At 35.2% G+C, this 16,321-nt stretch overlaps 1 pseudogene; it reads right to left on the bottom strand.

The window, feature by feature from the left end:
• Positions 1–15,546: 15,546 nt before the first annotated feature.
• LOC116640146 lies at positions 15,547–15,712 on the bottom strand (annotated as a pseudogene).
• Positions 15,713–16,321: the final 609 nt, after the last annotated feature.

The following is a 16,321-nucleotide window of genomic DNA, read 5'->3' as shown; positions in this document are numbered from 1 at the left end:
CTGCACCAGGTGCCAGAGGATTCCACAATGAGGAACACAGGAATTTCAAGAACTTGTACAGTGTCACTTTTGCCATGTTCTTTTGGTCAAAATAGGTCACAAGAAGTCCAGATTCAAGAGATGGGAAAAGAGATTCCCATTGGTTGGTTGGTTGTCTCCCAAATAATAACCTAATCAAAGATATGCACTGGGTATTAACAGTCATGTGAGTTCCTCTAATTTACTGTCACATAGATAGTTCTATTTATTTAGAGAAAAGAAATTAATTTTGGCCAATTTAACAGTTTCTGATTGATGCTATGCATGAGAATGTAGGTATGAGGACAATTGACTCAGTAATTAACAAAAAGACCTTCAGTTAATTTCCGTACCTTTACCTTTTATCCTCTGTATATGTCCACCCTGAGGCTAATGCCTGTCCATAATTAAGCTCCAAGAATGGGCTACCTCATCCACTGCCGATTATTTGCATATTCTAGATGGCTGCCTCTTTCACTGTTTCGTTTACTACAACATTTCCATCTGATTTGCATCTTCTAGAAATATGTTGAAATTTCTAGTTATTGATGACCTCTCGCCCAATCTATTTTTTTGGTTGTGTTATTCATTTCCACTGTTTGCTCTGCTTTGTACTCTGTCTCAGGGGCTGAAGTCTGGGAACTACATTTCTAGAATACTTTTGTTCAAAGTTTTTGATGCCATTTCTGTTCTTTTAATAATATGCACTTGTGGAAGAACTATAAAGAAAGAGAGAAGCAGAAACCATTCTTTGTCCTGCAGTTACATTAAACGCCAGCAGATGTGTGCTTCTGCAGCAGCAGCTGGATTCCATGTTCCACTGCCAGCCATTGGCTTGGGGGTTGGGAGCAACTGCAACTCTGTGAACCTGTGTGGTAGTTTCCTGACTTCTTGATTGCTGTTTACTGCTGTGTGACCTAAAGAACTAGTAGTTATTTATTCCTGATGTTTGCTTTTTGAACCTTTAGAATTATTTTGTAGACGTCTATTTTTCTGTATCAATTTCCCTTGCGCTTGAAATACCTAGAGTTGTTTCTAATTTCCTGATGGTACTTGGAGTTATTTCTTTAAGTATTCCTTTATTGTAATTTTAATCCAGTCAGAAGGAAAGGAAAGCAAATGTGTGCACTCAGTCTGTTGTCTTGATTTGGAAACCATTTATGTTTCTTTCTCACCTGTTTTGCTCAGTTGTTTGAGGTTTTTATCCTATATACTTTCCCAAGAAAAAAGCTAGGACATATGGAAGGGTATGAAAAGGGAATTTCTTAATTTTTTAAAATAACCTTAGCCTGGTGTCTCAGGGATGTCCTGATAACAGCTCTCTGAGGAGGACGTTGTTTCTTCCTCGGTGATGGACAGTTTCTTATGTCGGCTTGGCTAGGTTTTAGTCCCCAGTTATTCAATCAAACGCAATCTGGGTGTTGCTCCGAAGACATTTTGTAGATGTGAAAAGAAGTCCATAATCAATTAACTTTAAATAAAGGAGATTATTCTCAGGAATCTGGGAGGGCCTGAAATAATTAGTTGAAAGACCTTAATGAAATCTCCCTGAAGAAGAAATTCCACTTGTTAACTGCAGCTTCAGCTTCTACCTGAGAATTTCTAGCCCGCTCTTCCTGATGGATTGTCCTCCAGATTTTGGTCTTGCCCAGCCAGGCCCTATACCCCATAATTCTGTAAACCAATTCCTTGCATTAAATAAATCTATCTATCTATCTATCTATCTGTCTATCTATCTATCCATCCATCTATTTATTTGTCCAACTATTTAGCTATCTAGGTTCTTATTCCCTGATGGTACCCTGACTGTTACAACCTTCAGGCCCCAAATTGGAAAGTCATTATTTCTCCATATCCCAACCAAACGATGGGATTTTTGTCAAGTTTTAGTCTTTTTTGCCCATTTGTTCTCTAGATATATTATAGTTTTATTTTTATTCTTAAATCTTTCATCTATTTAGAGTTTATTATGGAGTACAGAGTGAGGAAAGGTTCAAACTCATCTTTTTTAAGATAACTACTCAATTGCTCAATGATACTCATTAATATTTTAAATCCTTGTACAGATGTGAGAATACTTCTGGAGTTTCTATTGTCACACTGCTTTAAATTTTGAGGCTTTAGATTTTAATATCCAATAGGGCTGTTCTAACCTTGTTGCTCTCCTTTTTTCAGACTTGCTATTTTCGTTTTTTAGCTTTTTCTATATAAACTTTAAGTTATACAGCTTCATTAAAATGTACTGGTGTTTTTATTGGGGTCATACTGAATTTATAAACTTAAGGAGAATTGATATCATTATGAAGTTGATTTTTCCTAATTACAAATATGGAAAATCTTACTATTCATTCAAAGCTACCTTTACATAGCTTTTTAGTTTTCTTTCATTTAGGTTTTGTGTATTTCTTGTTAAGTTCATTTCTAAGTATTTTATCATTTTGCTGCTATTATAATTGCAATCTTTGCTTCTTTTACAGCTTTGCTTCCTAGTGTTTATTCTTTTCATATAATAAAGGCAATTGCCTTCTGAACACCCAGGTACTAAACTAAATTCTCTTACTTTTGTAGAACTTTTATAATGGATTCTTTTCAGTTTCTAGGTACATGATAATTTTAGCTGCCAGAAAAATAGCTTTTTTATTTTTATTTTTTAATATCTTTAATATTCTTTTTTTTTTATATCAATGCATTGGCTAACACCTTTAGTAGATAGAATGTTACATTAAAATGCTGTTAGAGAACTTGTTCACCATATCAATTCCTCCAGTATGTCCATATAAACTATAACACTGGCATACCATTGTAGAGAATTATCTATCAGCTCTATTTTAATGAAGTCTTTTTAAAAATAAAAATGAGTGTTGAATTTTTGTCAATGTCTATAGAATTGATCATACTTTTCACTAGGTGTATTAAGTTAAATTTTATTAATAAATTTTCTACTGTTAAATTATCTTTGAATACATGAAATTGCTTATGAAATAATAAACTTTCATTAATCTTTCAATTGTTTTGCATCAACATTCATAAATGAGGTGCAACTATATATTTCCTTTTAGATCAGGTTTGTTATTAGTGTTACAAATAATTCAGGTGTAGATTTTGTTGTTGTACTAATTATTCACTACCCATCCCGGTGAAGGATTATAATTCCTCATTCCATTGCATCAGTTTGGCCTTGTTACTTGCTTTGGCCATCTGGGCAATTGTGGCATATGTTACTCATCAACAGAAAGCTTAGGAACCATCAGTCTTTTCCTTCTTCTATGAGGCCAACATATTATTGTTGGCCAATTCTCCTTTAATCTAAGTCCCCAAATGAAGAAAACGTTGGACATATAAGTCAACTCTCTAAGGACATGGAATATGAATGAGGAATAAACATTTGTTCTCGTAAACCAATGATATTTGGGACATTTATTACTGTAGCATAACCTTCTTGCTAAAATTATTCTTTGGTATTTAATCATGTTTGCTAGTATTTTAATTGTAGCCATTTCTCCCATTATTTATTCCTAATGGTTGCTTTTTGTATCCATGAAGGAAACTGATTTCTGATATAACTCAGGGAAAAAAAAATTCTTCCTTTTCTTGCCATCTTGACTAGATTAAATTACATGATAATTTTCCTTGCGAAGTCATCTGAAACCGATACATTTTTTGGAAGGTGGAATATCTCTTTAATAGTTTTAAAATTACTTTTTGTAGGGGCGGGAATTTTCTTTTTAGACTTTATATCTTCTATTGTCAGTTTTGGTAAGCTACATTTTCCCAGAAAATTATCAATTTATTTCAGATTTTCATGTTTACTAATAAAACATAGTTCAAATTAGTTACTTTGATTTAAATAATTTCCTCTGTATTTTGTTTTAAGCTTTAAAAAATCTTTGCACAGAAAAATGTGTGAATGATTTAAAATTAGCATCTAAATTTGAAAGGTTAACATTTAAAAATAAAAATCAGGGGTGCTTCAGTGGCTCAGTTGGTTAAGCGACAGCCTTCAGCTCAGGTTATGATCCTGGAGTCCTGGGATCGAGTCCCGCATAGGGCTCCCTGCTCAGCGGGGAGTCTGCTCCTCCCTTTGACCCTCCTTCTTCTCATGCTCTCTGTCTCTCATTCTCTCTCTCTCAAATAAATAAATAAAATCTTTAAAAAAATAAAAATAAAAATCAGTACTGATTTGGGTCAGGATGGAGGTAAAATTTTATTTTTTATAATTACATATGAGAGGAAATATATTTTCAAGTGTTAAAAATCTATTGTCACTTATGTTGTTAAGAATATGCTTCAACCTGCTTGGTTTCTATCTTTTCTATCAATTACAAAACCTCCACCTTGAAAAAAGTTGAGAAAACCTCATTAAGAAATTGATGCTGGTGATAGCTGAGAAAGATGACAAAATCTTTCATTATCATTGTAGAAAAATAGATATAGCAGCCAAATTAAAGATCAGTTTGGAGCAGGTTTAGCAGTAAAGAAATATTGATTAACCATCCACGTTTTAATCAGTAACTTGAAAGGTGACAGAGAAACTATGCTATTAAAGTTTGTTGCTGACAAAAAGCTAGGTGAGAAATAGTTATGATGGGTCATAAAATGAACATTCAAAATGACCTCAATCAAATGGGTGAAGGGGGTCAAAAGGTACAAACATCCATTTATAAGATAAATAAGTCCTGGGGATATAACCTACAGCATGGTGGTAATAGTTAATACTGTATTGTATTTTTGGAAGTTATTAAGAGGGTAGATCTTAAAAGTTCTCATCACAAGAAAAAAAATTGTAACTATGTGTGGTGATGAGTGTTAACTAATCTTACTGTGGTAATCATTTTTTAATATATATACACATCAGATCAATATGTTATACATCTAAAACTGATACAATCATATGACAATTATATCTCAGTAAAAATGATCTCAATAGTTTAGAATACAAGGCTGAGACAAATAAGATGCAATTTAATGGGATGAAAGTAAACATCAGTATTTTGGTATAGATATGAATTGTTACTCTATGGAATGAGACTTAGCACCAGTACAGTGATGCAAGTTTAATTCACCATTACCTGAATTTGAGCCAATGTTGTTTTGTTGGTTTATGCTATTTAAGTTAGCCTGTTCTTAGACTGAACTAATAGAAATGCAAGAAACATAAGAGGTACATATCTGACTAGCCTTTGTACTAGACAGACTCTTCGGGGATTACTGTATTCAATTTTGAGTCATATTTGTTTGTTTGTTTGTTTGTTTATTTATTTATTTAAAGATTTTATTTATTTATTTGACAGAGAGAGAGAGAGCGCACGCACAAGCAGGGGGAGCAGCAAGCAGAGGGAGAGGGAAGCTCAGGCTTCCCGCTGAGCAAGGAGCCCCATGTGGGGCTCCATCCCAGGACCCTGGGGTCATGACCTGAGCCGAAAGCAGACGCTCAACCAACTGAGCCACCCAGGTGCTCCTTGAGTCATATTTTAAGAGAGGACTTAAAACTAGAATTTATTGGGGCACCTGGGTGGCTCAGTCGTTAAGCGTCAGCCTTCGGCTCAGGTCATGATCCCAGGGTCCTGAGATCAAGCCCTGCATTGGGCTCTGCTCAGCGGGAAGCCTGCTTCTCCTTCTCCCACTCGCCCTGCTTGTGTTCCCTCTCTTGCTGTGTCTCTCTCTGTCAAATAAATAAATAAAATCTTAAAATTTTTTTTTTAAAAATGAAAATTTGCCAAATAGCCATCTGGACTGTGAAGCTGGTCTAGAAACCATATCATGAGAAGTACTGGAAGTGTCTGAATTTTTGAGTGTGAAGAATAAGACTGAAGGGAATTTCTCTTCTAGGAAGTCTTACATGAATCTCTGTGTTTGTCCAAAGATCCCTCTTCTGTGCCTGTCCCACATACTGTATGTTCATTCATTCATTCCACTGAGAATTATATAGAATGCCTACTATATGCCCGTTCTACACTCTAGGGCACATAGTGGTAAGGAAAACAGACAAGATTCCTGCCCTTATGGAACTGACTCTGTGGGAGTCACTGACATTAAACAAGTACACGTTAGTGATTAAGTGCCATAAGAAAGTAAAACAGGGCATGATAATAAAGAGTAACTAAAGAAGAGGTGCTTTTTTATACCTTAGTTATGAAAGGCTTCTCCAAGGAGGTGACATTTGACATGAAATGAATTACAGGAAGAAATCAGCCAAGATCAAGGATTGGCATCTTCCTTGCTTAGGGATTTGGGAGGGCAAAGGTCTTCTCTTGTAGGAATGAGCTTGGCATGTGGCATGAGCAAGGGATAGAATGGTAGGAGATGAAACTGGAAACATAAGCAGGGCTATTTTTTTGTAGAAAGTTTAGACTGTAGTTGTAAGTTTAAATTTTATTCTTAGCGCATGAGAAGTTTATGGAAGGTTTAAACAGGGAAGTTCCATGGTCAGATTTGTGAGCGATGAGGCTGCTATAACGTATACTGATTGTAGGGGCAAGTATGAAAGAAAAGAAACACTTAGGAAGCACTTTATTTTTAGCATTTTCCCTATTATGTAGATGTTGTTTGCTTATTCATATTCATTTTTTTTCTAAACTATTTTTCCTCAAGAGCAAGAATCATATCTTGTTTATTTTTGTGTAGCCAGCACCTAGAAAAATACCTGGGACCCAAGAGATACTCAGTAAATTCTTTCTTGAAGATTTTAATTTTATGCTCTCTTAAATCAAAGAAAATAATATTTGGAAGTTGATGAGGTTGATTTCTGCCATAGAAATGGAAGCAAAGAAAGCCATTTTGTAACAACAGCACAGTGAAGCAGACATATAGAGAGAAGCAAAGAATGAGGTATGTCTTTGTCCCCTTTTAATTAGCTCGTTCCAGTTTATTCCTGGTTGTCTTCTGACTTTGAGGGTCCAGAGTCAATACCTGAATCCTTATAATAAACTACTTTTCATCTTTTTAAGTTTCATTAACTGGTATTGATGTCTGTTACTTTCAAGAGAAAAGAATTGTAGGATTAATTTATTTCTACTTATTTGCTAAATGATTTGGGTAAGTTATTTAACTTCTTTAAGTTTTAGTTTTATATTTCCTTAAAAGAGGCTTGATAAAATTATAATATCTGATGATACTAGAAATCCAGATAATGCAATCAGCATTGGGTTCTTCTCTGTCTAGCTTCTATTAATCATATTACACATGGAGGGTAGCCATGATGATATTTGGATTGGAATGAAATGCCAGGTGAGTGAATGACAGGCTAGCCCATTTGGATTTCTTCTTCCAAGGAGAGTGAGTCCCCAAGTCCCTAGCATTTTCTCAGCCCAATGAGCCCATATCTCTTTTACCATATGGGCCCTGAAAGATTCCTGGAACTGATGCTTATCACCTAGGAGTCCAAACGATCATAGTGAGACACATGGAAACATTTAAGCCAGAGTTGAAAGCTGTTACCAGGTGATACTAAGCTATAATTGGGACCAGGATGGTTATATCTTGCATCTCAATCCCTACCTCTACTTTGGCCCCTGACCCTGCATCAGAAATCTTGTGCAGGCTCAACCTAGTCACTTAATTACACTTGTAATAATATTGCTTCATACATTATGCAGTTTAAATTTTTGTACATCACTTATTACAGGGCTCTGCCATAGTAAAATCTACAAATAAATTATCAAGAGAATTAAATGAGATTGTATATGTGAAGTTCTTGGTGTAGGGATTGCACATCCAATAACTGTGAAACTAATATCAGTCATTAGTATTATAATGCTCAAAATTACAGTTATTAAAGTTGGAAGATGAGCAGATAAAGGAGCTGAAACTCAGTATGGTTAATTCTAATATTTCATATATAGTTAGAGATTACAGTTAATACAAGTGGCTGAAGTGATAATCTGTGAATTTCATTTGTATAAGTTATTCTTTTCCTCTTCTATTCAGACTAATTGTGAGTTGGATGCATATTTAATATTTTCAAAAGAGGAATTGGCAGTGAGTTTGTTCTGTTGGCATTTTTGCTCATACATATGCTCTATCTATGCCTAGAGATGGTATTATTTTTACCTTCCTGTCATCACACTGATCTCTTTTATAAGAGCAAACATTTCAAAATATGAACTTTTGGGATTTAGTTTATTCATTTTAAAGCAGTCATCTTTTTAACTTGTATTCATTTCCCTTGATATATGAAATCTGTAGATTCTATGCTACTTAGGATTTGTAAAGCAATTATTAAAAGTCTTTGATATTTATAAAGGATCTGAAGCTTTCAGAGTGATTAATTATTGATTACCCAAATGAATCAACCTATCAGGCCATGATAAATATTTAATATTTTCTTGGAATGAAGTAATGCATTTCATGAAGTTTTTTTATTATATTGTTATTCTGTGTTTTAAACTTTCTTGCATGCTGTTTTGCAATTAGATGTAATCTACTTTTTGAAAAAAGATATTTTGGGTCTTTCAGCATGTTTAATTTGTTATTTTAAATAAACCAAGAATATAACATAGGTAATAACCATACATTTCTCATTCAAATCTAAATGGTTTTACATATATCTTTGTTTGGAATTTTTTGGAGTCTGAATATTTATTAGCAAGCAAAATCAATCTTTCTTTCTTTCTTTCTTTCACACAAAAACAGGTTTGGATGTTTTCACTGTTCTGACTAAAAATGTCACTCAGTACAAAGTTACTTCTCAAAAATTGGTTGGTTCAGATTAATATTTGTAAAAAAAATTGTTAAGTGCTAACTACAAAGTGCTGTTGCCTGCCTCCATGGAATTGATGTCTCCATAAACAAACTGCTGTTCCATTATGGAAAATGCCAACCTAGTCAACAATGAAAACCTTTGCAACAGCAACTTCATTCAAACAGTAAAACACTTAATGATATACTCTTTGTGTAAACATGTTCGAGAGAGTCACATTAGCAGCATTACCCATTCATTCAACAATTAAATATTGTATAAATATTCTGTGCACTATGATAGATGCATAGGATGTAACAGCAAAAAGGACATAGTGTCTATATCTCAGAGCTTGTAGAATGAGAGATAAATGCAAGGCCAATTACATAGAAGTGCCATGATAATGAAAACATCCAGAACTAAGGCAGTGCATAGTGAATATACAATACCCTATATGTATATGTCTACTTGTGTAGAGAGGGGATAAGAAGGAATTTGCAAAGTGAAGAAGTTGCGGGAAAAGCATTTGTAGTAAAAATGAGGGTCCATAAAAATGCTCAGGGTTTTGAAAAAGGTAGTTAGAAGAGTGGGATGAAGGGGAATGAGAAATATGTTAAAGAAACTTAGTAAGCAGTGTAGGTGTTTTAAATATACATTAATGACTAAATAAATAAATGAAATAGTTAAGGGTATTAGAACAAGTAGAGGAATAAGAACTATGAAAAAATGCAAAAAGTTAAAAAAAAAAAGAATGGGAGGGAAACTCAGAAAAACGTAACATTGAAAATTAAAACACAAATTTAATGTTTAAAAGTAAGTGTGATAATGAAAGATAGTGACTGGAAATGTGTTTCTATGGGTGCTGTTGAATAGTACCTTAAAAAACATTTCATTGCAATATAAAGTTTGGGAGAAATTGGGCAGATTTATTTATCACAGGACTTCCCAGAGCCTTTGATATGTGAGTATACCCTGTGATTCTTGCAGAAAGCAATATACTATGCAGCTTTCCCTATATTTCTTGACTATATATTTTTATTACTAGTATTTAGTAAGTATTTAGGATTAATATTCTGATAAACACAATGGGAAGTATTATGTTAACAGAGATTTATCAAAAATGGGCGGGGGGAGATGGGGAATAAGAAACCAACTTCACTTGTTTTTCCTGAATTTCACATTATTTCTCCCTGGGCAAACCCCTTTCTGTTTTAGTCATATCCCTTCCTACCCAGTTTCCAGTCTGCTATAATTTATTTTTCAAGCATACAATCCCATGATGTCCTGTATGTATGCATGTGTGTATATATATGTACCTACATGCATACATATGTGTGTACACACATACATGCATATGTGAGATGTACATAAAATATTTGGTTCTCCTTAAAGATCAGTTTTCTAGGTTCAAAGGTAAATAGTACATACTTAGCAAAGATATCCAACAAGTCTGACAGCAGTTAAGAGTAGTATATGATACAAAAAGTAGTAATGAAGACCTCTTATGGTTTAAAGTAAAAATGAAAAAAAAAAATACAATAATAGGGAAAAAATGTAATAATGTGGAAAATGCTATAGGAATATTCCCCCAGTCTTCAAACATATTCCAGCACAGAAACTCTTAAGGGATCAATAACCAGAGTGTTTATGCATGCCATATGGAAAAAATTCCTCTACAGTGTGCCTGCATTGCCATTTAAGTGGAGAATAAATGTTATGTTAGCAATATTTTTATATAGCCTAGAATTTTTATTTTTTTAATTTTTTTCTCCATGGCATCTGGATGGTGAATAAAAGATAAAGTTCAGCTAGAGAAATAGTTATTTATATAATCTGACACAATAATATGATTTTAAATGAAACTTTTACAATTTTATTCTTGAAAGGATAAGCAGCTTTTTCTTTTTCAAAAATAATAAGTTCAGCTGGTAGGTAAATATGTGCTCCAACAACAAAATAAAAGACTTTATGGACTATTATTCCATAACTTTAAGCCAATGCTGGACATAACAATGAATCTAATACACTAAAATAGGAAACTTCCTAACTCAAATAGGAAAATTCAGTAACTTTGGAATTTCTAAAGCTATTGTGCTTGGATGTCTATCCAGAGCATTTTGATAATGCACCAATTTCTTTTTATGATTTTTATCTACCAAATAAGAGTAAAGATGAAAATCATCTTAACATTGTTAACTTTTCATATTATAAAGCATTCTTCTCAACCATAGAAAAAATGGAAAACAAAATTATGGAAAGAATATTAAAATTGTACACATCCAGTTACCCAGTGTTAACCACTCCTATTTACCATATTTGTCTACACATGGATTTGATGGGCACTGCTCTATTTATGATGCCTTCTAGATACACAGTTTTACTTTTCAACATGGCATCACCGTGTATATATTCCAAGCCACATTAATGTTGTTGTTTTTTTCCCTCAGTGGCACTGTAAGGAGATTCTCATGTTTACTCAGATGTGAATCCCGCAGTCTACTACATGGTATCCACAGCTTGTTTCCTTTCCTGACTCTCACAGCCCTTTTGTGCTGTCTGTGACTATCACTTTTCTTAGGTAATGTTATTGCATACCGTGCTGTATTCACACAACAAACCCTACCCCCAACTCCATGGGGCCCCATCAGCACTGATTTCTCTGAAACTCCTGAAGCATGAGCATCCTTCTATACTCTAGGCAGTAGGGAAGAAAAGGTCTTTCTCTAAATCCCTAAAATTATGTTTTCCTCAGTGTATTAAAGTTCTGAGGTCTGGGTTTCGATGTTATACAGAATTTTTTTTTTTTTTTTTTTTAGAAAAAAGCTTTTTAATTATGTGTGCAACTTCTTCCCTCCATAAAATGAGAGGGTAGGGCAGGAGTTACATCTAGTTGACAACTGTCACTGTATTGAGTATTGAGAATGGCCTCTCCTCTCGCACACTAAAAACTCTGTGACTTGCCCAAACTTATGATTCTTTGGTGCAACAGTACACCTTTGTCAGTTCCGAACCTCCAGGATCTAATATCATGCTTGGCATATAATATGCCTTAAAAATGTGTTTTGTGGGGCACCTGGGTGGCTCTGTCTGTTGAGCGTCTGCCTTGGGCTCAGGTCATGATCCCAGGGTCCTGGGATCAATCCCCGCATCGGGCTCCCTGCTCAGCGGGGAGCCTGCTTCTCCCTCTCCCGCCAGCTTGTGCTCTTTCTCACTATCTCTCTCTCTCTCAAATAAATAAATTCCTAAAAAAAAATGTTTTGTTTGTGTGTATGTATGTGTGTGTTGGGGGTGGTTAGCATTTGTGTATATGTACGTCTATATGTGTGTGTGTGTGTGTGTGTGTGTGTGTGTTATTTTATTATTGGTGATGATTGGTGGCTATTTTTTTCCTGAATAAATGTTGATTATATTGGTAAAGAATGTAGAGAGAAAGGTATATATCAGTTTAGTATAGAGAAGCATTGACTTGCTAGATGTAGTACTAATTTTTTCTCCAGGTAATTTCCATACATATTAAGACACCAAGGCACTCATATCATGGAGAGAAACTGAGTTCCTATTGTTTATCTGAAGACAGAGCTATAGTACAGTGTAGGTGCAAAGCTATGCCATGATAAGAAATATTATATAATAAGAATGTACAACTCCTGCTCAGAGTGAATTACCATTAGGAAAATCCCCAAAGATGCTTTCAGTGATGTTGTCCCATTCATCCTCTGTCTGAGAGTTTAGAAAAGGGGACATTTATTGAAACTTTAGAAAATGGCCAATTTATTTCTTGGAAGATAGAAAAACAGCTCTTAGGGGAACTCCTTTTTTCTGAAATTTCTACTTCTCTTCAATTTACTTGCATTCTTTTCTGTTGAATAAGTTATACTTCACAGAGATCTTGGAAATTCTTTTAGTGACTTTGGGATATGCAGCTGGGTTCCAACTCATTAAATAGCTCTGTCAACTTCTACCAAATAACTACTTCTAGTCCCTGCCCAATGAGTGTTGGAAAGTTCTAGAACTATCATACTTCTGGGGGCTACAAATGAAATATGCTTGTTTTCATCCCCAGAGCCACACCAACCAGGGATTTCCAATACTATGCCAAACCCAGCTGCCAATTGTTTGAAAGGAAAAAAAAAAAATCAAGCAAATTTCCCTAAACAGCAGACACTGGTCAACTTATTATCTACCATATTTTGAAATTTCCTAAAAGCATAGATGCAGATTTTGTTAGCCATGATAAAATTAAGTAAAAGATACAATTCACATTTACAAAAGATATAGTTTTCCATATTTAATTAATATGTATATTATTTCTAAGATGTCAAATGTTCATATTTCTAAGTATCACCAAGAGTATTCCAGTTAATCTCATATTATTGCAAAAATTAAATAAAAGTAGAAAAGATAAAAAGATGTAATACTAAAATTTGTTTCAAAATACTCTTTAGAATAACTTTTTAAAACTTTTTTTGTTATGTTAATCACCATACATTTCATCATTAGTTTTTGATGTAGTGTTCCATGATTCATTGTTTGCGTATAACACCCAGTGCTCCATTCAGTACGTGCCCTCTTTAATACCCATCACCGGGCTAACCCATCCCCCCACCCCCCACCCCCCTCCCCTCTAGAACCCTCAGTTTGTTTCTCAGAGTCCATAGTCTCTCATGGTTCGTCTCCCCCTCTGATTTCCCCCCTTCATTTTCCCCTTCCTGCTATCTTCTTTTTTTTTTAAACATAGTTAAGTCAATCAGAGAAAGACATGTATTATATGAGCTCACTGATATGAGTAGAATAACTTTTAATCAGTCAAGTCTTGATTACTGAGTTCATACTTAATAAGGATGTTCGTCCTTATTCACTTAAGCTATTCAGTTACGTAGTGGCTACCCCTGAATCATTAGACATCCTTTTGACTTCTCATCAAGTCATCTTTTCCAAAGATTTTTTTTCCCAAAAATTAATTTTTGTCCCCCGTTATAATCCTTGAATTATCTGTAGGTGAACCTGAAACTCAGCTTTTTGAGGTCAATCCTGTCAGTGTTAGTGTTATCTTGTAAACGTTAATAAATATAGGAACACATATTATTGTCTAAGTCTAATAAATAAAGCATCAGTGGAGAAACCTTAACTCCAAAAAAAACTTGATATAGGATGGTCAAAAAAGGGAAGAAGTGGTCTTGCTTTGATTCTGGGCTCACGAATGAATTGGCATTATAAAATTAAACAAGTCAATCAGAAAAAGACAATTATCATATGGTTTCTCTCATATGTGGAATATAAGGAATAGCTCAGAGGATCATAGGGACAGGGAGGGAAAACTGAATGGGAAGTAATCAGAAAGGGAGATAAACCATGAGAGACTCTTGATTCTGGGGACACAAACTGAGGGTTGCCGAAAGGGAGGTGGGTGGGGGGATGGGGTAACCGGGTGATGTGATGAGCACTGGGTGTTATAAGCAACTAATGAATCATTGAACACTACACCAAAAACTAATGATGTATTATATGTTGGCTAATTCACTTGTATGCACCATGCCAGGATCCCCAAGATGGCAACAGTCTGTAGGACCCTAGCCCCAAGTGGGATGCAACATACATTTCTGTCTGGCCATATTTTGGGGGCCCCCAATCTGAAAGTTGCCAAGCCAAGTTCTCAGGATATAAAAGGAGACAAACAGGCAATAGCTGTCCGTGGGAGATAAAGAATCAACAACAAATAGGTACTCTCTAAAGCTAATTCACGAGTCACAGTTCAAAAATCTAATTCTTACAAATGTGTTTTGCCTAACAATCTGAATTTGGAAAGGAGGTGACAACGTGAAATTTTACCTTCCTCTGTCAACCAGGCACGCAGTCTACTAGAAATCTAGCAGAGCTGACTTTGGTAATTCTTACCTTTTGTGAGCTTCTGCCTGTTTTCCGAGGATCCTGTCCACAGGCTCTGGAGTGAGTGCAATGTCCCAGCAGGTATTATCCTGGTCAGGAGAAATGTAGAGTAGGAAAAATAATTTTCCCTCTCCCCTTTATGGTGAGTGCTTGGCTGAGATCCCTTTTTGTCTAGGGCACCTCGTATGTAAATGGATAAACCTATCAAGGTTAAAAGTTCTCCACTGTGACCACTGTAATTCAAGATTATCTTTGGTAAGGTTAACCTGCTTGTTCAGCTTTTAAACAAAATTTTGTTCACTGGAGGCTTTCACACTGGACCCAGTCCAGCTTAGCTAGTACTGCCTCGGACCGCAACTGGTCTGGTTTCTGGTTTCCAAGCCGGAGCAATCAGACAGTGCACCCGGTCCGGTTTCTAAGTCAGACCCAATCCGGCCCAATACCCGGTCCGGTTTTTAAGTCGGACCCAATTTTCCTTGTGCCAGTTTTCAGACCCAGTCTGGGAAAAGAAATGGTTAAATAAAGTCTAAAGCTCCTAAAGCGAAAGCTGTGGAGGATCGAGGACTTAGCACCTCATGAGGCGGCGGGCAAGCAGCAAGCTCCAAGGGCCCAACAGGTACCCAGAGTTGGCTTGTTGTTCTCGGTGGGCTGGCGGGAGTTTTGTTAGGCTCCTTTTTACTAACAGAACTGTTAAATGATAAACTGAGTCAGATTAAAAATTTTAAGAGTTTATCTGAGCAAAAATTGGGCAACATCGCGATCTAGCAGGTAGAAAGGAGCTCCGAGGAGCTGTACAAAATGAAAGACTTTTATAGGCAGAAGGGAGCAGGAACAAGGAGGTATATTAGGCAAAAAAGCAGATTGGTTATTGCAGATTTACTTTCCTTTAGGGACTGGCAGGGGTCTATGAGACAGAATACTTAAACGACACTGTTCAGGTGAATCCTGATTGGTTTAGGTTTGCATTTCTGGGAAAGCCGAAACTGTAATTAAATTAGGTCTCCTTTTGGTGACGTGGACTTTAATTAGCATAAGCGGCTCCATTTGGGGTCTGTTGTCTTGTTTTTCAATGAGCAATAATCGCGTCTCGGATAAACCTCATTGGCTACGATACTGCCACCGCGCGAAATTGTCTTGTTTCAACACCTGTAGGCTAATACGTAATGTCATGCTTAAAAGATCTTCTGAATTACAATCGCATTAAAATTTTAGTGCTTTTTTGGTACGTTTCTGACGTTAATTAGTGTATTGGTTTTTCTTTTTCAAATTTATTGTTTTGTGAGAATACAAAAAAGATCGATGTGTATTTTTCCGTAAGACTAATTGATTTTCTCGACACCCTTTATTGATTTATCTGTCTTTTCCCCATCTATTTGTAATACATATTTTTCAAATTTCCTATTTAACTGGTTCATCTCTGAACACTATTCTGTTTCATTCATCTATTTGTCTATTATGGTGTTTCTCAAATTGTGTTTTGGAGATGATGCCTCCTTAGCCAACATGATTAGAAATAGTATTTTCTCTGTTAATAATAATTTTAAAAACTGGTTAAAGCAGAAAATAAAAAATATATAGTATGCTAAATATTTTAAATTAAAACATGAATGCACATTTATTTGCAGTCTCAAATTAGATCTTAGGCATTTTCTTTGACTATGGTTTTCTTAATTTTTGTGTCATCAGTTTTGCATTAATAATGTTTGTATCTTTCTCTGAGGTGGGGCAAGATCTTAAAGA

Source organism: Phoca vitulina, unplaced genomic scaffold (assembly GCF_004348235.1).
Source record: "Phoca vitulina isolate PV1807 unplaced genomic scaffold, GSC_HSeal_1.0 scaffold19, whole genome shotgun sequence".
NCBI lineage: Eukaryota > Metazoa > Chordata > Mammalia > Carnivora > Phocidae > Phoca > Phoca vitulina.
Note: the sequence above shows the minus strand (reverse complement) of the source record. Positions and strands in the feature narration are given on the sequence as shown.